The sequence below is a fragment of the Triturus cristatus genome, chromosome 11 (genome assembly GCF_964204655.1).
Source record: "Triturus cristatus chromosome 11, aTriCri1.1, whole genome shotgun sequence".
NCBI lineage: Eukaryota > Metazoa > Chordata > Amphibia > Caudata > Salamandridae > Triturus > Triturus cristatus.
In genome coordinates, this window is record NC_140594.1 from 1142674628 (window position 1) to 1142687273 (window position 12646).

Below are 12646 nucleotides of genomic sequence, written 5' to 3' on the forward strand. Positions count from 1 at the left end.
AAGAATGAAATTCAAAGCATGCCCCGAAAAACGTGTGAAGGTCCCACCTGTCATTTATGCTTCTAATTGGGTATCTTTACTTTCAAAGTGTAGGGTTGATCCTTTGACGATCACTCTCTTGATTTACAGCAGAGACAGATAGTTGAGAAGTCTTTTCTCACATAGCTAGCACAAGCCTGCGCTTTTCCTTGCTGGCAGGGTGGAAATGACAGATTAGTCCTAGGAAGAAAAATCAAGCAATATTAGCAGAGGATGGTTTCGAACCATCGACCTCTGCGTTATGGGCCCAGCACGCTTCCGCTGCGCCACTCTGCTCCCTTGTGAAAGTGCTCTCTTTATGCAGAGGAGGAGCTTTCAGCGGAGTGGCAAGGGATTGGTGGGGCTCTCTCCTCATTTGCCTAAGCAAATCGCAAGGTATGCTGGGTACAGAAAATCTTCATCTTCCCCACTCACAGTCAGTCATAACTGAAAGTGCAGACCCTCTTAGGAATTAGCCGTTTCAGGCCTTTACCAAGAGAGCAGCTCTCTGTCCCTGTCCTTTCTCTGTGATCCTAGCACTAGCATACTCAGGATTTGGCTTTACCTGGGAGCCAGAGATCTACCCGGTGAGGGCGAGGCTTTTGAGTGTTTGGGAGCGTTCGGGACGTGAGAGGACGCTGGACAGGAAACTATGCCAATTTGAAGTATCCAACCTTCCTGCTGCAGCGAGAGGCTCTTTCCGTTGAAATCTGCCACTTGGAGTCCTCTCAACTTGCCCTCTGATAAAACATTTTTCTGAGCCGCAGTTACATCCGATGGTTACAAGGTGGCGCTGCATTCAGGTGAGAGCACAAGTATGCACAAAATCTTGGGGACTTTTGCCAGATTTATCGGTGGATCTTGCCTATTATTTTCAGAGGCTAGATATCGCCTAGAAATGCTTTTTAAAATAGGGTTGCTGGGGTTATAATGTCTGGTCGGGGCTCAGCCCTTTCATTGCCTGCCCCCAGCAAAATATTTATTATCAGCACATGTGAGTGGTGAGTGCTTTATGGAAAATAGCATATATTGGGACAATGAATGTAGCAGATGAGGCGATCGAGATGTCTACCTACGTGTTTGTTTATTTTTTTATATAACGGCTGATTATTCTGATATTTCAGTTTTGTGACATGTTGCATTAAAATATATCCTGCTTGGAGAATATATAAATATTTGCACTGCGTTGGCCGGGAATCGAACCCGGGTCAACTGCTTGGAAGGCAGCTATGCTCACCACTATACCACCAACGCCTTCTGATGTGTGTCCTCTAGCTTCCAGATGTTACAACGCCGAGTGCAGTGGCAATCTTGCACCGGTTCCAATGGTGCATTTGGTGTGGATACCAACATGAAAAGCAGTAGAAATTGTCTTGCAGAGGGTAAAGAACTGGGGATTGAAACCAAGGACAAAGCTGTGCAGAAGAGAAGAAATGGAAAGCAGCAGTACAAATAGTGGAAATGAGCATATGGGCAGCATCGGAAGCAAAGCAGCGAAGAGAAAGGGAGTAAATTCCATGAAATGCATAGGAGATTGATAAAAGCAGAACAAAAAGGGAAGAATGAAATTCAAAGCATGCCCCGAAAAACGTGTGAAGGTCCCACCTGTCATTTATGCTTCTAATTGGGTATCTTTACTTTCAAAGTATAGGGTTGATCCTTTGACGATCACTCTCTTGATTTACAGCAGAGACAGATAGTTGAGAAGTCTTTTCTCACATAGCTAGCACAAGCCTGCGCTTTTCCTTGCTGGCAGGGTGGAAATGACAGATTAGTCCTAGGAAGAAAAATCAAGCAATATTAGCAGAGGATGGTTTCGATCCATCGACCTCTGGGTTATGGGCCCAGCACGCTTCCGCTGCGCCACTCTGCTCCCTTGTGAAAGTGCTCTCTTTATGCAGAGGAGGAGCTTTCAGCGGAGTGGCAAGGGATTGGTGGGGCTCTCTCCTCATTTGCCTAAGCACATCGCAAGGTATGCTGGGTACAGAAAATCTTCATCTTCCCCACTCACAGTCAGTCATAACTGAAAGTGCGGATCCTCTTAGGAATTAGCCGTTTCAGGCCTTTACCAAGACAGCAGCTCTCTGTCCCTGTCCTTTCTCTGTGATCCTAGCACTAGCATACTCAGGATTTGGCTTTACCTGGGAGCCAGAGATCTACCCGGTGAGGGCGAGGCTTTTGAGTGTTTGGGAGCGTTCGGGACGTCAGAGGACGCTGGACAGGAAACTATGCCAATTTGAAGTATCCAACCTTCCTGCTGCAGCGAGAGGCTCTTTCCGTGGAAATCTGCCACTTGGAGTCCTCTCAACTTGCCCTCTGATAAAACATTTTTCTGAGCCGCAGTTACATCCGATGGTTACAAGGTGGCGCTGCATTCAGGTGAGAGCACAAGTATGCACAAAATCTTGGGGACTTTTGCCAGATTTATCGGTGGATCTTGCCTATTATTTTCAGAGGCTAGATATCGCCTAGAAATGCTTTTTAAAATAGGGTTGCTGGGGTTATAATGTCTGGTCGGGGCTCAGCCCTTTCATTGCCTGCCCCCAGCAAAATATTTATTATCAGCACATGTGAGTGGTGAGTGCTTTATGGAAAATAGCATATATTGGGACAATGAATGTAGCAGATGAGGCGATCGAGATGTCTACCTACGTGTTTGTTTATTTTTTTATATAACGGCTGATTATTCTGTTTCTGATATTTCAGTTTTGTGACATGTTGCATTAAAATATATCCTGCTTGGAGAATATATAAATATTTGCACTGCGTTGGCCGGGAATCGAACCCGGGTCAACTGCTTGGAAGGCAGCTATGCTCACCACTATACCACCAACGCCCTCTGATGTGTGTCCTCTAGGTTCCAGATGTTACAACGCCGAGTGCAGTGGCAATCTTGCACCGGTTCCAATGGTGCATTTGGTGTGGATACCAACATGAAAAGCAGTAGAAATTGTCTTGCAGAGGGTAAAGAACTGGGGATTGAAACCAAGGACAAAGCTGTGCAGAAGAGAAGAAATGGAAAGCAGCAGTACAAATAGTGGAAATGAGCATATGGGCAGCATCGGAAGCAAAGCAGCGAAGAGAAAGGGAGTAAATTCCATGAAATGCATAGGAGATTGATAAAAGCAGAACAAAAAGGGAAGAATGAAATTCAAAGCATGCCCCGAAAAACGTGTGAAGGTCCCACCTGTCATTTATGCTTCTAATTGGGTATCTTTACTTTCAAAGTATAGGGTTGATCCTTTGACGATCACTCTCTTGATTTACAGCAGAGACAGATAGTTGAGAAGTCTTTTCTCACATAGCTAGCACAAGCCTGCGCTTTTCCTTGCTGGCAGGGTGGAAATGACAGATTAGTCCTAGGAAGAAAAATCAAGCAATATTAGCAGAGGATGGTTTCGATCCATCGACCTCTGGGTTATGGGCCCAGCACGCTTCCGCTGCGCCACTCTGCTCCCTTGTGAAAGTGCTCTCTTTATGCAGAGGAGGAGCTTTCAGTGGAGTGGCACTGGATTGGTGGGGCTCTCTCCTCATTTGCCTAAGCACATCGCAAGGTATGCTGGGTACAGAAAATCTTCATCTTCCCCACTCACAGTCAGTCATAACTGAAAGTGCAGACCCTCTTAGGAATTAGCCGTTTCAGGCCTTTACCAAGACAGCAGCTCTCTGTCCCTGTCCTTTCTCTGTGATCCTAGCACTAGCATACTCAGGATTTGGCTTTACCTGGGAGCCAGAGATCTACCCGGTGAGGGCGAGGCTTTTGAGTGTTTGGGAGCGTTCGGGACGTGAGAGGACGCTGGACAGGAAACTATGCCAATTTGAAGTATCCAACCTTCCTGCTGCAGCGAGAGGCTCTTTCCGTGGAAATCTGCCACTTGGAGTCCTCTCAACTTGCCCTCTGATAAAACATTTTTCTGAGCCGCAGTTACATCCAATGGTTACAAGGTGGCGCTGCATTCAGGTGAGAGCACAAGTATGCACAAAATCTTGGGGACTTTTGCCAGATTTATCGGTGGATCTTGCCTATTATTTTCAGAGGCTAGATATCGCCTAGAAATGCTTTTTAAAATAGGGTTGCTGGGGTTATAATGTCTGGTCGGGGCTCAGCCCTTTCATTGCCTGCCCCCAGCAAAATATTTATTATCAGCACATGTGAGTGGTGAGTGCTTTATGGAAAATAGCATATATTGGGACAATGAATGTAGCAGATGAGGCGATCGAGATGTCTACCTACGTGTTTGTTTATTTTTTTATATAACGGCTGATTATTCTGTTTCTGATATTTCAGTTTTGTGACATGTTGCATTAAAATATATCCTGCTTGGAGAATATATAAATATTTGCACTGCGTTGGCCGGGAATCGAACCCGGGTCAACTGCTTGGAAGGCAGCTATGCTCACCACTATACCACCAACGCCCTCTGATGTGTGTCCTCTAGGTTCCAGATGTTACAACGCCGAGTGCAGTGGCAATCTTGCACCGGTTCCAATGGTGCATTTGGTGTGGATACCAACATGAAAAGCAGTAGAAATTGTCTTGCAGAGGGTAAAGAACTGGGGATTGAAACCAAGGACAAAGCTGTGCAGAAGAGAAGAAATGGAAAGCAGCAGTACAAATAGTGGAAATGAGCATATGGGCAGCATCGGAAGCAAAGCAGCGAAGAGAAAGGGAGTAAATTCCATGAAATGCATAGGAGATTGATAAAAGCAGAACAAAAAGGGAAGAATGAAATTCAAAGCATGCCCCGAAAAACGTGTGAAGGTCCCACCTGTCATTTATGCTTCTAATTGGGTATCTTTACTTTCAAAGTGTAGGGTTGATCCTTTGACGATCACTCTCTTGATTTACAGCAGAGACAGATAGTTGAGAAGTCTTTTCTCACATAGCTAGCACAAGCCTGCGCTTTTCCTTGCTGGCAGGGTGGAAATGACAGATTAGTCCTAGGAAGAAAAATCAAGCAATATTAGCAGAGGATGGTTTCGATCCATCGACCTCTGGGTTATGGGCCCAGCACGCTTCCGCTGCGCCACTCTGCTCCCTTGTGAAAGTGTTCTCTTTATGCAGAGGAGGAGCTTTCAGCGGAGTGGCAAGGGATTGGTGGGGCTCTCTCCTCATTTGCCTAAGCACATCGCAAGGTATGCTGGGTACAGAAAATCTTCATCTTCCCCACTCACAGTCAGTCATAACTGAAAGTGCAGACCCTCTTAGGAATTAGCCGTTTCAGGCCTTTACCAAGACAGCAGCTCTCTGTCCCTGTCCTTTCTCTGTGATCCTAGCACTAGCATACTCAGGATTTGGCTTTACCTGGGAGCCAGAGATCTACCCGGTGAGGGCTTGCCCGGTGTGAGGCTTTTGAGCGTTTGGGAGCGTTCGGGACGTGAGAGGACGCTGGACAGGAAACTATGCCAATTTAAAGTATCCAACCTTCCTGCTGCAGTGAGAGGCTCTTTCCGTGGAAATCTGCCACTTGGAGTCCTCTCAACTTGCCCTCTGATAAAACATTTTTCTGAGCCGCAGTTACATCCGATGGTTACAAGGTGGCGCTGCATTCAGGTGAGAGCACAAGTATGCACAAAATCTTGGGGACTTTTGCCAAATTTATCGGTGGATCTTGCCTATTATTTTCAGAGGCTAGCTATCGCCTAGAAATGCTTTTTAAAATAGGGATGCTGGGGTTATAATGTCTGGTCGGGGCTCAGCCCTTTCATTGCCTGCCCCCAGCAAAATATTTATTATCAGCACATGTGAGTGGTGAGTGCTTTATGGAAAATAGCATATATTGGGACAATGAATGTAGCAGATGAGGCGATCGAGATGTCTACCTACGTGTTTGTTTATTTTTTTATATAACGGCTGATTATTCTGATATTTCAGTTTTGTGACATGTTGCATTAAAATATATCCTGCTTGGAGAATATATAAATATTTGCACTGCGTTGGCCGGGAATCAAACCCGGGTCAACTGCTTGGAAGGCAGCTATGCTCACCACTATACCACCAACGCCCTCTGATGTGTGTCCTCTAGGTTCCAGATGTTACAACGCCGAGTGCAGTGGCAATCTTGCACCGGTTCCAATGGTGCATTTGGTGTGGATACCAACATGAAAAGCAGTAGAAATTGTCTTGCAGAGGGTAAAGAACTGGGGATTGAAACCAAGGACAAAGCTGTGCAGAAGAGAAGAAATGGAAAGCAGCAGTACAAATAGTGGAAATGAGCATATGGGCAGCATCGGAAGCAAAGCAGCGAAGAGAAAGGGAGTAAATTCCATGAAATGCATAGGAGATTGATAAAAGCGGAACAAAAAGGGAAGAATGAAATTCAAAGCATGCCCCGAAAAACGTGTGAAGGTCCCACCTGTCATTTATGCTTCTAATTGGGTATCTTTACTTTCAAAGTATAGGGTTGATCCTTTGACGATCACTCTCTTGAATTACAGCAGAGACAGATAGTTGAGAAGTCTTTTCTCGCATAGCTAGCACAAGCCTGCGCTTTTCCTTGCTGGCAGGGTGGAAATGACAGATTAGTCCTAGGAAGAAAAATCAAGCAATATTAGCAGAGGATGGTTTCGATCCATCGACCTCTGGGTTATGGGCCCAGCACGCTTCCGCTGCGCCACTCTGCTCCCTTGTGAAAGTGCTCTCTTTATGCAGAGGAGGAGCTTTCAGCGGAGTGGCAAGGGATTGGTGGGGCTCTCTCCTCATTTGCCTAAGCACATCGCAAGGTATGCTGTGTACAGAAAATCTTCATCTTCCCCACTCACAGTCAGTCATAACTGAAAGTGCAGACCCTCTTAGGAATTAGCCGTTTCAGGCCTTTACCAAGACAGCAGCTCTCTGTCCCTGTCCTTTCTCTGTGATCCTAGCACTAGCATACTCAGGATTTGGCTTTACCTGGGAGCCAGAGATCTACCCGGTGAGGGCGAGGCTTTTGAGTGTTTGGGAGCGTTCGGGACGTGAGAGGACGCTGGACAGGAAACTATGCCAATTTGAAGTATCCAACCTTCCTGCTGCAGCGAGAGGCTCTTTCCGTTGAAATCTGCCACTTGGAGTCCTCTCAACTTGCCCTCTGATAAAACATTTTTCTGAGCCGCAGTTACATCCGATGGTTACAAGGTGGCGCTGCATTCAGGTGAGAGCACAAGTATGCACAAAATCTTGGGGACTTTTGCCAGATTTATCAGTGGATCTTGCCTATTATTTTCAGAGGCTAGATATCGCCTAGAAATGCTTTTTAAAATAGGGTTGCTGGGGTTATAATGTCTGGTCGGGGCTCAGCCCTTTCATTGCCTGCCCCCAGCAAAATATTTATTATCAGCACATGTGAGTGGTGAGTGCTTTATGGAAAATAGCATATAATGGGACAATGAATGTAGCAGATGAGGCGATCGAGATGTCTACCTACGTGTTTGTTTATTTTTTTATATAACGGCTGATTATTCTGATATTTCAGTTTTGTGACATGTTGCATTAAAATATATCCTGCTTGGAGAATATATAAATATTTGCACTGCGTTGGCCGGGAATCGAACCCTGGTCAACTGCTTGGAAGGTAGCTATGCTCACCACTATACCACCAACGCCTTCTGATGTGTGTCCTCTAGCTTCCAGATGTTACAACACCGAGTGCAGTGGCAATCTTGCACCGGTTCCAATGGTGCATTTGGTGTGGATACCAACATGAAAAGCAGTAGAAATTGTCTTGCAGAGGGTAAAGAACTGGGGATTGAAACCAAGGACAAAGCTGTGCAGAAGAGAAGAAATGGAAAGCAGCAGTACAAATAGTGGAAATGAGCATATGGGCAGCATCGGAAGCAAAGCAGCGAAGAGAAAGGGAGTAAATTCCATGAAATGCATAGGAGATTGATAAAAGCAGAACAAAAAGGGAAGAATGAAATTCAAAGCATGCCCCGAAAAACGTGTGAAGGTCCCACCTGTCATTTATGCTTCTAATTGGGTATCTTTACTTTCAAAGTATAGGGTTGATCCTTTGACGATCACTCTCTTGATTTACAGCAGAGACAGATAGTTGAGAAGTCTTTTCTCACATAGCTAGCACAAGCCTGCGCTTTTCCTTGCTGGCAGGGTGGAAATGACAGATTAGTCCTAGGAAGAAAAATCAAGCAATATTAGCAGAGGATGGTTTCGATCCATCGACCTCTGGGTTATGGGCCCAGCACGCTTCCGCTGCACCACTCTGCTCCCTTGTGAAAGTGCTCTCTTTATGCAGAGGAGGAGCTTTCAGCGGAGTGGCAAGGGATTGGTGGGGCTCTCTCCTCATTTGCCTAAGCACATCGCAAGGTCTGCTGGGTACAGAAAATCTTCATCTTCCCCACTCACAGTCAGTCATAACTGAAAGTGCGGATCCTCTTAGGAATTAGCCGTTTCAGGCCTTTACCAAGACAGCAGCTCTCTGTCCCTGTCCTTTCTCTGTGATCCTAGCACTAGCATACTCAGGATTTGGCTTTACCTGGGAGCCAGAGATCTACCCGGTGAGGGCTTGCCCGGTGTGAGGTTTTTGAGTGTTTGGGAGCGTTCGGGACGTCAGAGGACGCTGGACAGGAAACTATGCCAATTTGAAGTATCCAACCTTCCTGCTGCAGCGAGAGGCTCTTTCCGTGGAAATCTGCCACTTGGAGTCCTCTCAACTTGCCCTCTGATAAAACATTTTTCTGAGCCGCAGTTACATCCGATGGTTACAAGGTGGCGCTGCATTCAGGTGAGAGCACAAGTATGCACAAAATCTTGGGGACTTTTGCCAGATTTATCGGTGGATCTTGCCTATTATTTTCAGAGGCTAGATATCGCCTAGAAATGCTTTTTAAAATAGGGTTGCTGGGGTTATAATGTCTGGTCGGGGCTCAGCCCTTTCATTGCCTGCCCCCAGCAAAATATTTATTATCAGCACATGTGAGTGGTGAGTGCTTTATGGAAAATAGCATATATTGGGACAATGAATGTAGCAGATGAGGCGATCGAGATGTCTACCTACGTGTTTGTTTATTTTTTTATATAACGGCTGATTATTCTGTTTCTGATATTTCAGTTTTGTGACATGTTGCATTAAAATATATCCTGCTTGGAGAATATATAAATATTTGCACTGCGTTGGCCGGGAATCGAACCCGGGTCAACTGCTTGGAAGGCAGCTATGCTCACCACTATACCACCAACGCCCTCTGATGTGTGTCCTCTAGGTTCCAGATGTTACAACGCCGAGTGCAGTGGCAATCTTGCACCGGTTCCAATGGTGCATTTGGTGTGGATACCAACATGAAAAGCAGTAGAAATTGTCTTGCAGAGGGTAAAGAACTGGGGATTGAAACCAAGGACAAAGCTGTGCAGAAGAGAAGAAATGGAAAGCAGCAGTACAAATAGTGGAAATGAGCATATGGGCAGCATCGGAAGCAAAGCAGCGAAGAGAAAGGGAGTAAATTCCATGAAATGCATAGGAGATTGATAAAAGCAGAACAAAAGGGAAGAATGAAATTCAAAGCATGCCCCGAAAAACGTGTGAAGGTCCCACCTGTCATTTATGCTTCTAATTGGGTATCTTTACTTTCAAAGTATAGGGTTGATCCTTTGACGATCACTCTCTTGATTTACAGCAGAGACAGATAGTTGAGAAGTCTTTTCTCACATAGCTAGCACAAGCCTGCGCTTTTCCTTGCTGGCAGGGTGGAAATGACAGATTAGTCCTAGGAAGAAAAATCAAGCAATATTTGCAGAGGATGGTTTCGATCCATCGACCTCTGGGTTATGGGCCCAGCACGCTTCCGCTGCGCCACTCTGCTCCCTTGTGAAAGTGCTCTCTTTATGCAGAGGAGGAGCTTTCAGCGGAGTGGCAAGGGATTGGTGGGGCTCTCTCCTCATTTGCCTAAGCACATCGCAAGGTATGCTGGGTACAGAAAATCTTCATCTTCCCCACTCACAGTCAGTCATAACTGAAAGTGCAGACCCTCTTAGGAATTAGCCGTTTCAGGCCTTTACCAAGACAGCAGCTCTCTGTCCCTGTCCTTTCTCTGTGATCCTAGCACTAGCATACTCAGGATTTGGCTTTACCTGGGAGCCAGAGATCTACCCGGTGAGGGCGAGGCTTTTGAGTGTTTGGGAGCGTTCGGGACGTGAGAGGACGCTGGACAGGAAACTATGCCAATTTGAAGTATCCAACCTTCCTGCTGCAGCGAGAGGCTCTTTCCGTGGAAATCTGCCACTTAGAGTCCTCTCAACTTGCCCTCTGATAAAACATTTTTCTGAGCCGCAGTTACATCCGATGGTTACAAGGTGGCGCTGCATTCAGGTGAGAGCACAAGTATGCACAAAATCTTGGGGACTTTTGCCAGATTTATCGGTGGATCTTGCCTATTATTTTCAGAGGCTAGATATCGCCTAGAAATGCTTTTTAAAATAGGGTTGCTGGGGTTATAATGTCTGGTCGGGGCTCAGCCCTTTCATTGCCTGCCCCCAGCAAAATATTTATTATCAGCACATGTGAGTGGTGAGTGCTTTATGGAAGATAGCATATATTGGGACAATGAATGTAGCAGATGAGGCGATCGAGATGTCTACCTACGTGTTTGTTTATTTTTTTATATAACGGCTGATTATTCTGTTTCTGATATTTCAGTTTTGTGACATGTTGCATTAAAATATATCCTGCTTGGAGAATATATAAATATTTGCACTGCGTTGGCCGGGATTCGAACCCGGGTCAACTGCTTGGAAGGCAGCTATGCTCACCACTATACCACCAACGCCCTCTGATGTGTGTCCTCTAGGTTCCAGATGTTACAACGCCGAGTGCAGTGGCAATCTTGCACCGGTTCCAATGGTGCATTTGGTGTGGATACCAACATGAAAAGCAGTAGAAATTGTCTTGCAGAGGGTAAAGAACTGGGGATTGAAACCAAGGACAAAGCTGTGCAGAAGAGAAGAAATGGAAAGCAGCAGTACAAATAGTGGAAATGAGCCTATGGGCAGCATCGGAAGCACAGCAGCGAAGAGAAAGGGAGTAAATTCCATGAAATGCATAGGAGATTGATAAAAGCAGAACAAAAAGGGAAGAATGAAATTCAAAGCATGCCCCGAAAAACGTGTGAAGGTCCCACCTGTCATTTATGCTTCTAATTGGGTATCTTTACTTTCAAAGTATAGGGTTGATCCTTTGACGATCACTCTCTTGATTTACAGCAGAGACAGATAGTTGAGAAGTCTTTTCTCACATAGCTAGCACAAGCCTGCGCTTTTCCTTGCTGGCAGGGTGGAAATGACAGATTAGTCCTAGGAAGAAAAATCAAGCAATATTAGCAGAGGATGGTTTCGATCCATCGACCTCTGGGTTATGGGCCCAGCACGCTTCCGCTGCGCCACTCTGCTCCCTTGTGAAAGTGCTCTCTTTATGCAGAGGAGGAGCTTTCAGCGGAGTGGCAAGGGATTGGTGGGGCTCTCTCCTCATTTGCCTAAGCACATCGCAAGGTATGCTGGGTACAGAAAATCTTCATCTTCCCCACTCACAGTCAGTCATAACTGAAAGTGCAGACCCTCTTAGGAATTAGCCGTTTCAGGCCTTTACCAAGACAGCAGCTCTCTGTCCCTGTCCTTTCTCTGTGATCCTAGCACTAGCATACTCAGGATTTGGCTTTACCTGGGAGCTAGAGATCTACCCGGTGAGAGGCTTTTGAGCGTTTGGGAGCGTTCGGGACGTGAGAGGACGCTGGACAGGAAACTATGCCAATTTGAAGTATCCAACCTTCCTGCTGCAGCGAGAGGCTCTTTCCGTGGAAATCTGCCACTTGGAGTCCTCTCAACTTGCTCTCTGATATAACATTTTGTGAGCCGCAGTTACATCCGATGGCTACAAGGTGGCGCTGCATTCAGGTGAGAGAACAAGTGTGCACAAAATCGTTGGGGACTTTTGCCAGATTCATCGGTGGATCTTGCCTACTTTTATTCACATGCTAGATATTGCCTAGAAATGCTTTTTAATATAGAGATGCTAGAGTTAGAATGTCTGGTCGGGGTTCAGCCCTTTCATTGTCTACCGCCCGCAACATATTTATTACCAGCACATGTGAGTGGTGACTCTGCTTTTTGGAAAATAGCATCTAATAGGACAATGAATGTAGCAGATGGGGCGATCGAGATGCCTGCCTAAGTATTTCATTTTTTTTTTAATTTAACGTCTGATTAATCTGTTCATGATATTTCCGTTTTGTGACATGTTGCATTAAAACAAATCCTGCTTGGAGAACATATAAAAATTTGCACTGCATTGGGCGGGAATCGAACCCGGGTCAACTGCTTGGGAAGCAGCTATGCTCACCACTATACCACCAACGCCCTATGATGTGGGTGCTCTCGGTTCTAAAGATTACAACCCCGAGTTCAATGACTATCTTGCACCAGTTTCAATGGTGCATTTGGTTTAGATACCAACATGAAAAGCAGTAGAAAGTTTCTTGTAGAGGGTAAGGAACTGGGGATTGAAACCAAGGCCAAATCTGTGCATAAGAGAAGAAATGGAAAGCAGTAGTACAAATAGTGGAAATGAACATATTTAGGCAGCATTGGAAGCAAAGCAGCGAAGAGAAAGAGAGTGCCTTCCATGAAATGCCCAGGAGAATGATAAGA

At 45.7% G+C, this 12646-nt stretch overlaps 7 non-coding genes across 7 annotated transcripts; all 7 read right to left on the reverse strand.

The window, feature by feature from the left end:
- Positions 1-1200: 1200 nt before the first annotated feature.
- TRNAG-UCC (transfer RNA glycine (anticodon UCC)) lies at positions 1201-1272 on the reverse strand. The gene has a single exon. It is a non-coding gene; the product is annotated as a tRNA-Gly (tRNA).
- A 1510-nt stretch (positions 1273-2782) lies between these two features.
- TRNAG-UCC (transfer RNA glycine (anticodon UCC)) lies at positions 2783-2854 on the reverse strand. The gene has a single exon. It is a non-coding gene; the product is annotated as a tRNA-Gly (tRNA).
- Positions 2855-4364: 1510 nt separating this feature from the next.
- Positions 4365-4436, reverse strand: TRNAG-UCC (transfer RNA glycine (anticodon UCC)). The gene has a single exon. It is a non-coding gene; the product is annotated as a tRNA-Gly (tRNA).
- A 1515-nt stretch (positions 4437-5951) lies between these two features.
- Positions 5952-6023, reverse strand: TRNAG-UCC (transfer RNA glycine (anticodon UCC)). Its single transcript has one exon. It is a non-coding gene; the product is annotated as a tRNA-Gly (tRNA).
- A 3097-nt stretch (positions 6024-9120) lies between these two features.
- On the reverse strand, positions 9121-9192 carry TRNAG-UCC (transfer RNA glycine (anticodon UCC)). The gene has a single exon. It is a non-coding gene; the product is annotated as a tRNA-Gly (tRNA).
- Positions 9193-10701: 1509 nt separating this feature from the next.
- Positions 10702-10773, reverse strand: TRNAG-UCC (transfer RNA glycine (anticodon UCC)). Its single transcript has one exon. It is a non-coding gene; the product is annotated as a tRNA-Gly (tRNA).
- A 1510-nt stretch (positions 10774-12283) lies between these two features.
- TRNAG-CCC (transfer RNA glycine (anticodon CCC)) lies at positions 12284-12355 on the reverse strand. The gene has a single exon. It is a non-coding gene; the product is annotated as a tRNA-Gly (tRNA).
- Positions 12356-12646: the final 291 nt, after the last annotated feature.